Below are 9,922 nucleotides of genomic sequence, written 5' to 3'. Positions count from 1 at the left end.
TATTACTTTCCATTCAATAGAAAGATCTATCACTTCTCTGATAAGCCACACCCACCTCCTGAGATCTACTATGCTCAGAATTACACTGCGTAAGTATACTGCCCATCATCAATTCTCTTTGTAATCCATTTTGGTCAGGCCATGCCATGTTGATCCAGTATATATCAACTGGGCATTAGGGTTCTGTGCTGCTCGCAGAGTGGATCCTGACTGTTCCCATCATGGATGTCATATCCATCCCTGGCCATCGACTTCCGGTCCCTCCGTTCCCTCCGGTCTAACTCCGCTCCTCCTTCACTAACCTCGGAGCTCCCATATTCTGCAATCCTCTCAGTACCCCTCGATGGTCACCACCCCCTCATTTCAATTTATTACCTACGCCTCCCTCAGTATGGAGCCCCGAAGACTTCCGGACAGCTCCGATGTCCGCTAGCGCACTCCCGCCTCCGTTGGGTAATACACTCGCCTGCCCTGCAGAGCCCAGCTTCGGGCCTATCCCTCCTTTCCGTTTCTGGGTTATCGCCTGCCTCTCTGCTAACCCCGTGACCCAACTCATCGGTAATATTCAGTCGGCTAATGTTTAACCCCATTAGCTCCGCTCCGTTCGGCTCCGCCAATTGCGGACCCGTCTTCGCTGTAACCATATATATATCCCGCTTGTACATAGGTTACACTCCAGTAATAAAATCAACTAGAGTTACCCCCCTTAGGTTCTGATTGCCAGTCAGTAAGTTAGGGCATGGACGTGTCACTAGGCACAGCGCTCTTGGCAGAAGTTGCTGAGGCCGAAGCCCTCCGCTACGGAGACACTCCCTCGTCTTGAATCTGGTCTCTGACAATGGAGCTGACTTTGTTGATGCTAGCCTTGGGATCATCCTGAGGCATGCTGCTGACACTGTATTTGCATTCCACCCTCGCCACCGCCATGGTACCACCAAGTGTGATCATGTTGAACATACTGGGCTTGTCTTCACTTTCTCTCAGCAAATTCTGGATGCCTACATGGAGGAATTGAAGCAAGGCCATGAGCCTCGGCCAGTGTTCACATGGGAATGCATTGACATTGATCTAGACATTGGGAGTAATATGCCAGATGATGACAATTATTCCTCTGTGTTTTCCCGAACTGTTGATAATCCTTGGGAAATGTTCAGTATGGAACAGAGTGCAAATGTAGATTAGATTTGTGTCAGGAATGCATATCTGGAGTGCCTGCAAGGTGCATGAAGTCACCCAGGCTTGTAAGGAGATTTCAAAAGTGTAAATAAAAACAGTTATATTGCTACTGATAAAGCAAGCAATAGAAATAAGAGAAAAATAAGAGAAGGCCAAGGGACACTTCAGAAATAGTCTAAGACCATTCATGGAATACAAAATTCACTGAGTAGAAGATTAATTTCAGGTTTAAGACTTCAATTTTAATGATCCTATGTAAGGGAACAGCTCTGCAGGGTTTTATTCACCCATAAATCATTCTTCAGAGACTTTTAGACTAACTGTCAGGGCAATAGCCCCAAACCCTGAGCCACATGTAATTAGATACATATAGTCATGTGGGTAAGCGGGAACCTCTGGGTAACTGCTTACACACCACCGTAAAATACACATACTTGTATCACTTACAGCCTTGTGTGCTGAGCTACCCAAAGACCTCACACTAACCCATAAGACAGATTTAGCCAAAACACTCAGATTAGTACTTAAAATACAACAAATTGCTAGTACACCTCCCCATCCAAACTAAAGAACCAGGGAACAGATTGGTGGTGGTTGTCAGGGGATGTCTCATGGTGCTTTTGTCTCTCCATTATATGTAGGCACTTGTACATACTCATTTTAGACCCTCAGTCCAAAATTGACTAGAAATGCCACCCCCTAGAGACTTCTTGCTTGCCACTTCTGAAATTAAGGACCAAATGGACAAACAGCAATGGCACAGCGCTCCACTTGAGTCGCTGAGGCCAAGGTCCCTCCTTGCTAAGTCTCCGGTTCCCCTCTGGAATCGTCCACCCTTGCCCAGTTCTAACACAGTGAGGGCCAAGCAGGCAGAGTAGAAGGAGTTGAGCTGGGCATGGTGCCAGAGGCGGACTCAGGGTGGGAAGGCTGGTGTGGCTATGGGGGAGTTGGCCAAGTGCAGGGGACCTAGGGGCGAGTGGGGGGGGGGGTGAGCAGGGAGTCCTTAGGGAGGATAGGGATGAGGTTGGGGCTCATACTCACACTTGCACAGCGGGGACAGGCTCGGGCAGCATCGGGACAGGTGGGGAACAGGCTGGAATGCATGGCCATGACACACCCTCTCCTTGCCAACTCCCAAGAGGTTCTCAGATATTGCTGGGTCATGACAATTTGAAAATTTATAACACTAGAAGCTTGGTACATCATTGTATCTCATTGTAGCTAATGCAAGTTGCCAGACCCCCAACATTTCCTCAGAAGATGATGCTGCTGCAAGTTGTGGTCCAATAAAGGACATGAGCTGTTCTTCAACTTGCTGGCTCAAGTTACCATGATCAACATGCACTGTAACAGCATGACCTGTGTATCTACTCCAGGATTCTGGGGCCTGTTATGACTTAGACCTTAACATTGAGAATTGAATGGAGGAGAACATACCTGTAATGCTTCATCCTGGATATTCCCATCATAATATGTGAGGTCTTCAGTGCTTAAAACATCTGCTTGAAGCCTTTCACTATCTATGGAATCATATTCCACTCTTGCCATATCCTCTTCCCACACCATGTTTCCACGTATGTGTTAGAATGTGCGGATTCGGACGACTCCGGAATGGAATCGGAGACTTAGCGTGGAAGGACCTCGGCCTCAGCGACTCAGGCAGAGCGCTGTGCCATTGCTGGTTGTTGTTAGAGATGGGCGGAAACGGACGACTCCGGAGTGGAATCGGAGACTTAGCGTGGAGGGACCTTGGCCTCAGCGACTCAAGCGGAGCGCTGTGCCATTGCTGTTTGTCCATTTGGTCCTTAATTTCACAGTAGGTGAGCAGGAAGTCTCTTGGGGGCATTTCAGGTCGATTTCGGACTGAAACAGACGAGTATGTACAAGCGCCGATATATAAGGAAGGGGCAAAAGCACAAGGAGAAACAAAGGGTGACCGAATCGGAACGAAGACGTCCGAACAGGAACAAAGGGTTAGAGGGAGCGGAGCGGTACCGAAGGTCATAGGGCAAGACCTGTGATACATCCGAAAGGAGGTAGAGTGGGCGAGGCCCAGAGGGGCAGGAGGATGAGGGGAAGTGGGGGTGATGACTAACTGGCTAGAATAGAAAGAAGCAGTAGTCCAAATAGGGATGAGGGGGAATTGCGAGAAATACATTACAAACGGCGAGAGTGCCGGAGGCGGTCCGCGAAGCTCGGGGGTTGCGGAGCTTACGGAGGTTACGGAGGCGGGGTTGGAAGTCCGAGGAATATTGGCAATGGTGTTCACGTAGTATGAGGTCACCAATGCAATGGACTAAGACCGAGGTGGAGTCAAAGTCCGAGGTATGGACTATGACGGAGGCTCGGAGTAAGGTACGAACGGTGTCCGAGTGTGAAGTACGGAACAGCGGTGGATGGTCGTAACTTGGCGGAAGGGTGGCGGAGGAATGAGAGAGGGGAAGGTAAGGAAGAGTAGTCAGGTCCGAAGGTGGATATCGGAACGGACGGAGATAGCGTAGGGGATGACGGGAGGGTGGAGGTGTGGTGAGGGGGGAGCGGGGTTGTAGGAAGGGTGGCGAGTAGGGAGATGTTCGGTCCGAGATGAGTATCGGAACGGACGGAGAAGGGGTCGGAGAGGTAAGAGGAGGGGTGTGTTGCCGAGACCGAAGGTGAGTATCGGAAAGGCAGCGGTGGGTTATGACTCCGGAGGTGAAGAGGGTGGAGGTCCGGAAGTCGGGTCGGGGTCGGGTATGCACGGATATGACAGTTGTCCTAGGGGTCCCTAATTTTGGATCTAGCAGAGGGAAAGTCTCTTGGGGGGAATTCATGTCGATTTCGGACTGAGGTTACAAGTTACTAGGTACATTGTATATAAGGAGGGGTCCGGAATCAAAAGGAGTGAGGGTAGGACAAAAGGAGACAAAGGGAGATGGAAAGAGGAACAACACCGAGGGTCAAGGGTTTGACTCAATGGTGTTTCTCAAAGGAGGAATGAAGGGCCAAGGCCCCAAGGAGGAAGGAAGGGGGTTGGGAGTGGGGAATGGCTAGCTGACTGAATAGAAAGGAAGCAGCAGCCCAAATAGGAATGAGGGAGAATAGCGGAATTGAATAGGACAATGCAATAGTTGCAAGGTCCGACATAAGTCCGGAAAGTCCGAACTCGGAAGTTAAACTCCGGAATATTGGCAAACGTAATTAAATGGAATGAGCTAACCAATACAATGGGTATAAGCGGAGGTGGGGTCAAAGTCCGAGGTCGGAGCTAAGACCGGAGGTTCCGGAGACGGAGACGCAAACGGGATTCCGGAGTGGAGGTCCGGAGTCAGGAGCATAGGTTTTGCGTACTCGTCTGGAAGGTGTCGAGGTTGGGGTCGGACCTGGAATGTCCCGGAGTCGGACTGAAGGTGGTGTCAGAGCCGGAGGTGGGATAACCTCTTGGGAGTCGGCAAGGAGGAGGTGATGGAAGGGAAGTAGGACTCCGGAAGTCAGGTTCGGAGTTCCAGGAGCCCGGAGCGGAGGTCAGGATTGTATGGATATGACAGTATGCCCCTTACCAGCATATCAAAGCCAAACATATCAATGGGGCTTCTACCCTGCTCCCCTTGGATTGAGATAATGTGGTGATTCCACATTTGCACAAACTGCCCAATATGTGCATTGAGGGCATTTAGAAAGAGTTTGTGGAGCAGCCAAAGATGGTTTGGTTGATCGACATCCAGGCCTCCCCTTTCTTCCAAAAGTACAAAGAAGTTGACCCACCATGACCCAGCCTGTGTTGTCCAATCATACCATATGCGTTCAATCCGAGTATTATGCACACTCCTATAGTGAATTCTTCAACTCCCATAATGAAAAGTAGTCAGACTACCTACCGACCAAAGATATAAGACTGGCGACCACTGCCATGGTGGTGTTCCATAAAGGCTGCCACTTGAATGTTCTCCACACCATGATCACCACGAACACGTGATGGGAGCCCATAGAGACGTACTCCATCAAGAAACAAATCAAGGACAGTGTCAGCCCTGTTGTTGTTATGTGCTCGCATTGCAGTAATCATCCGTGAATGACCATCAACAAAAGCATGAACAACAATTTTTTATCTAATGAGACCTACAAGCTACATCATTCAAACTCACAACAATTAAGTTGAAAATACTTGCCATGCTGGCCATCATGGTGCCACAGGTAATTAGGCCCTGGTACTTGATATCGCCGGCAGCTAAGACGAGGGTGATGAAGGAGGCGATTGGCAGGGGCTATTCTGTTTAAAGCCTGGCGAATCCATTCTCGTGGCACATTCTCACCTCTCTGGCAAAAGTGGCCATGAAGCATTGTAACACCAGCATTGGGGAAGTGCTGGTGAAGGAGCTGAATCTCATGTTCTAGTTCTTCATCTGTCCATTGTGAGACACATGTTGTGTATGAATGAATTTGAGTATATGTGACTGTTCCAGGATTCTCCAAAGAAGTGGTTTGCAGAATAGGCACTTCCATTGGGGGCCGAATCCCATACTCGATCATAGCTTTTGATACTGTTGGGACAGACACTCCAAGAAACTTCGCAATTTGTGAGGTTGGTCAGTGTGAACAGCCCAAGTTAGCCATTCAGCATTGATAATGAACTTTGGCCTTCCAACATGCCCTGTCCTCAGTTGTGTAATAGGATGTGGAGTACCATGGTGTGCAGAGTTTTCGGCATCATTTCAACTTTGGGAGAGATCAGCTTGCAGAAAGATAAGGTTTGATCGGATGGCATTGGTCTCCTCATTTGTAAATAAGTGTTGATTCTGAGGAAGTTTGTCTTAGGCATAACAGAGACATGTGAAGAGGTCCATACCTGTAAAAATGTGTCGCAAAACATCTCAAGTCTACTGCTAATCTGGGCAATCACCCCTGGGTCATTATGAGGCAGTACAGTTGAGCTATGGATCATTTCTTCCAGTTCATAGTATTGAATGCGAAAATTCTCAGCAGTCAGAGGCAAGTCCATGACCAAGTGATCAAGTTTTCACAGGGCATGAGGATGGGTCACATGACATGTGATGTTCACTGTCGGAAATTTCCTTATAACATTTAAACACAGGTTTTCCAACAAAGTGCTACCATGGGAAGCATATTTAAAAAATTCCATAATGTGGAAAGAGGGAAAACCCAATAAAAGTTTAATAATTTGAGGCTTGTGCACAATGGGTGACTTAGAGCAATAGAGTAGCATGGCGATGACTCCAACACACATTGAAGCTGTTCACTCTCACTGTTCTCCCTCATTCCTATGAAAATATAAAATGAAAGATTGTTGTTATGGGCACCATTGTTAGACACTGGTCTGGGGTCGGCACCGAGGGTCACCGTTGCAGGCTGCTATAGGCTGTGATGGCCATGATGCCATGAACAAGGCCCAAGGGTAGGGCATTTGGCCTCAGCGACTCTAAAGGAGTGCTGTGCCCCCTAGCTGTCTCTTGGCCCTCATTTCAGACTTACTGGGGTTGCCTTGCTGGGGTCAGGACTTGGGAGCCATGGTCAAATCGATATTAGAGCTAAGGTACAATAAAGTATCATACAGGATATATATATAGGGAGAAGGAATGAATGGAAGTGGACCTGGGCTGAAGGCCGAAGGGTTTGGAAGCAAAAGGGAACAAAGAGCAGGGTTGGCTGCACAGCGACTGGCAATGACCGAGGGTCAAAACAAACAATAACAGATAAATAAAGGAAGGAGCATAGGGCCATGATAGTGGTGATGGTATCGTAGCGGTGCCGGACTCGGAGTTGGACCAGAGTCGGGCATGGGGATGGTAGTGGCCTGGTGAGGGCCAAGTGGTAGGGCTCCTAGCAGATCGGATCGGTCCGGATCCGGATCAGAATCTGCGGATTTTTAGAGGTTTGAAACAAAAACCATATCCGGCGGTTAGAAATCCGCGGATATGCGGATCAACCGTGGATTATAGATAATATGTTCCAAAATTATATTTTGTTAGAACGGCCCTGATAAGAGCTTTCTAACAATACCAAATATGTCCATATTGGTGGAGAACTGACAGAGATATGGGGAAAATGGCACAAAAGATGGGTGTCAGATGCCAAATTTGGAAATAACGGGCCTGGGTGGTTAGATTGGACTTGAAAAAATTGGGAGAAAATATGGAAACATAGGAGGGGTATCTATAAAAGTGGGATATATTTAATCCACAGATAATCTGCCTATCTGTGGACTAGAAACCACAGATATTATCCTCTCAAAAGCCACAGTAGAGTAGCAGTTACAGTAAATATGGGGAATTTCACCTTTGCCTCAGATCTCCTGCATATCTGCAAGCAATAAATTATGTGATAAACTTGCGGATAATCTGCAAATCCACGGATTAAAAACCGTGGATATTTTCCTCTGAAAATCCAAAACCGGATCTGTGAATTTCCGGATGTGGTGAAGGAGCGGAGCTGGATCACCTTATGTAACCAGTTTCCTATGTCCAATAACGATATTAGAGTTTGTGCTGATTTGCGTACTGACCGTGTTTTGGTTGCCAAATATATGATTGTTCACTGTCTAAACAACAATAAACACCCCCCAACGATCTCACCTGACGTATAGATCGTCTATGGATAAAATTCTATATTGACTTTACTATGATTTCTAGTCAATATTACACCTATATTTACCACTTTTCAGTAGGACGTGATTTTCCTGATAATTTACTGAAGGAAAACTGCTAATAAAATAATTCCGCAATAAATGTTACTCAATACCGGAGTGACCAAACTGCTCTTTCTATCGCTTAGAGTGCGTGCTAGTTATCTAGCAGGTTCAGGATCGCTCACTTTTCTCCTGTGGTGTGATAACCAAAAATTGCTGAGAGATTATTCAATTAAGAAGTCCCTCCACCAAATTCTCACTAATTCTCACTATGACACTTTTGTTCAGCTGTGTCTAACTGACCCTAACTCACGCTTAGAGTGACGTGTTAGTTTTATATTAGCTAACAACTAATATTTGCTTTTATCTTTTGGAGCAAACGAACCAACCACTGGTGAGGAGAATTAAACTTTTATTTCTACCTGAGGTTTGAGAGGGGGCAGAAGCGGCGGCCTTTTATGCTTTTCAGAGGCCTCTCTACTCCCACGCCTCGCACTAGTTACATGTGCTACATTTGTATTATAGATAGTTCTAGAATGATATAGGGGCTTGGGCTGTGTAAGCTTAATAATGGACTTAGGACATGACTCAGCAATAAGTAATTCATTTCTTTGTCTTTTGGGCCGATCTTAGCGGGATCTTGTAGCGCTGAAGCTATGCTCTACACTGCCTTAATTACGAACGGTTATCTTTAGAAATGACTCGGCTATAAAGGAACTTTCTAGACTGTTCTCTAATTGACCCCTTTTTGTGAAGCCTCATCATTACTAATGTTCTAGAGCCTTCCCAATTAATTAACTGATCCGCGGACTTTTGAATCACTTCATGCTTATGATCCGAGATCCAGATCATCAATCATTCCTTTTTTCCGATTTATTTGAGCTTAAAATCAAAAAGTTTTGATGAATCATGGGAAAATATACAAGATCCGTTTTTTTAGCATTTTCTCCTCTTCTGATGCGATCAAAAACTGTTCGCCCGCGCCGGGGAATACTCTATCATATGGTATTTGGTCCGCCAGACTTCCGGGCGCCAATATATTTCCCTTGAGTCACATTACTTTTTGTAAGAATTAGCAAATAAGTATATATGAATTATAAGGTGTTTCGCCGTTTGAGCGATATCTCCGTCAGTTTTGAAGCTTTTAGGATAAAACAAAACCGTGGATAAAGTTAGGAAACAGTCCTTTCAGATGGTAAAAAGATTACAGTCAAAAGTTTACTGGTTCCCGAGATATTCACATTTCTTTCCCAATGTTCCTTCTTATTCTGCTGTCTATGTGCTATCTTCTTGTTGTAGGGTTATATTCTTTGAATATTACACTTATGCCAAGTTCTAGGCATGATTGTAGTAGATTAAATCTCATACTACATGGGTGTAGATAATTTATAATGATCTAATGTCTGTCCAGTCTCATAAAGATCATGAGATCTGTTAAATGTCTGAACTTGTCGCCTGTTCGTTGACTATTCTGATAGATCATTGTTTTATTCTTTGAATATTATTTCTCCTACAGCGGTTGTGGATATCCACAGATCATCCGATCCGCTAGGAGCCCTACCAAGTGGGCAGAGTAGAGGAGTTGCACTGGGCATGGTGCCAGAGGTGGACTCATGGTGGGGAGGTTGGTGTGGCAGTGGGGGAGTCAGTCTAGCTGTCATGGCAATAGCCCCGAACCCCAAGCCACATGTAAATTAGATACATATAGTCATGTGGGCAAGCGGGAACCTCCGGGTAACTGTAAGAAACCACCTCCACCTAATGTGGGCATTTAGTGTAATGGTAACACACTCTTGGTACCTATTCAGGGTTCTGCGGTTCGACTCCCAGAATGTCCATATTTTAGTATTTAGGTTCCCAAGACCACGTGTACAAATTCCAACAGTAACTGCTTACACACCACCGTAAAATACACAAACTTGTATCACTTACGGCCTTGTGTGCTGAGCTACCCAAAGACCTCACACTAGCATTGGGGAACCACAGGCAAGTGGGGAGTGGTGGGGAGTCCTCAAGGAGGATTGGGATGAGGGTTGGGGCTCGCACTCATGCTCACACAGCAGTAATGGGTTCAGGCGGCATCGGGACGAGCAGGGAGCAGGCCGGAATGCATGGCCATGACAACTG

General features: G+C 46.5%; 1 non-coding gene across 1 annotated transcript; it reads left to right on the top strand.

The window, feature by feature from the left end:
• Nucleotides 1-9,560: 9,560 nt before the first annotated feature.
• EI90DRAFT_t80 lies at nt 9,561-9,633 on the top strand. Its single transcript has one exon. It is a non-coding gene; the product is annotated as a tRNA-Tyr (tRNA).
• Nucleotides 9,634-9,922: the final 289 nt, after the last annotated feature.

Source organism: Cantharellus anzutake (genome assembly GCF_015039405.1).
Source record: "Cantharellus anzutake strain C23 chromosome Unknown EI90scaffold_11, whole genome shotgun sequence".
NCBI lineage: Eukaryota > Fungi > Basidiomycota > Agaricomycetes > Cantharellales > Hydnaceae > Cantharellus > Cantharellus anzutake.
Note: the sequence above shows the minus strand (reverse complement) of the source record. Positions and strands in the feature narration are given on the sequence as shown.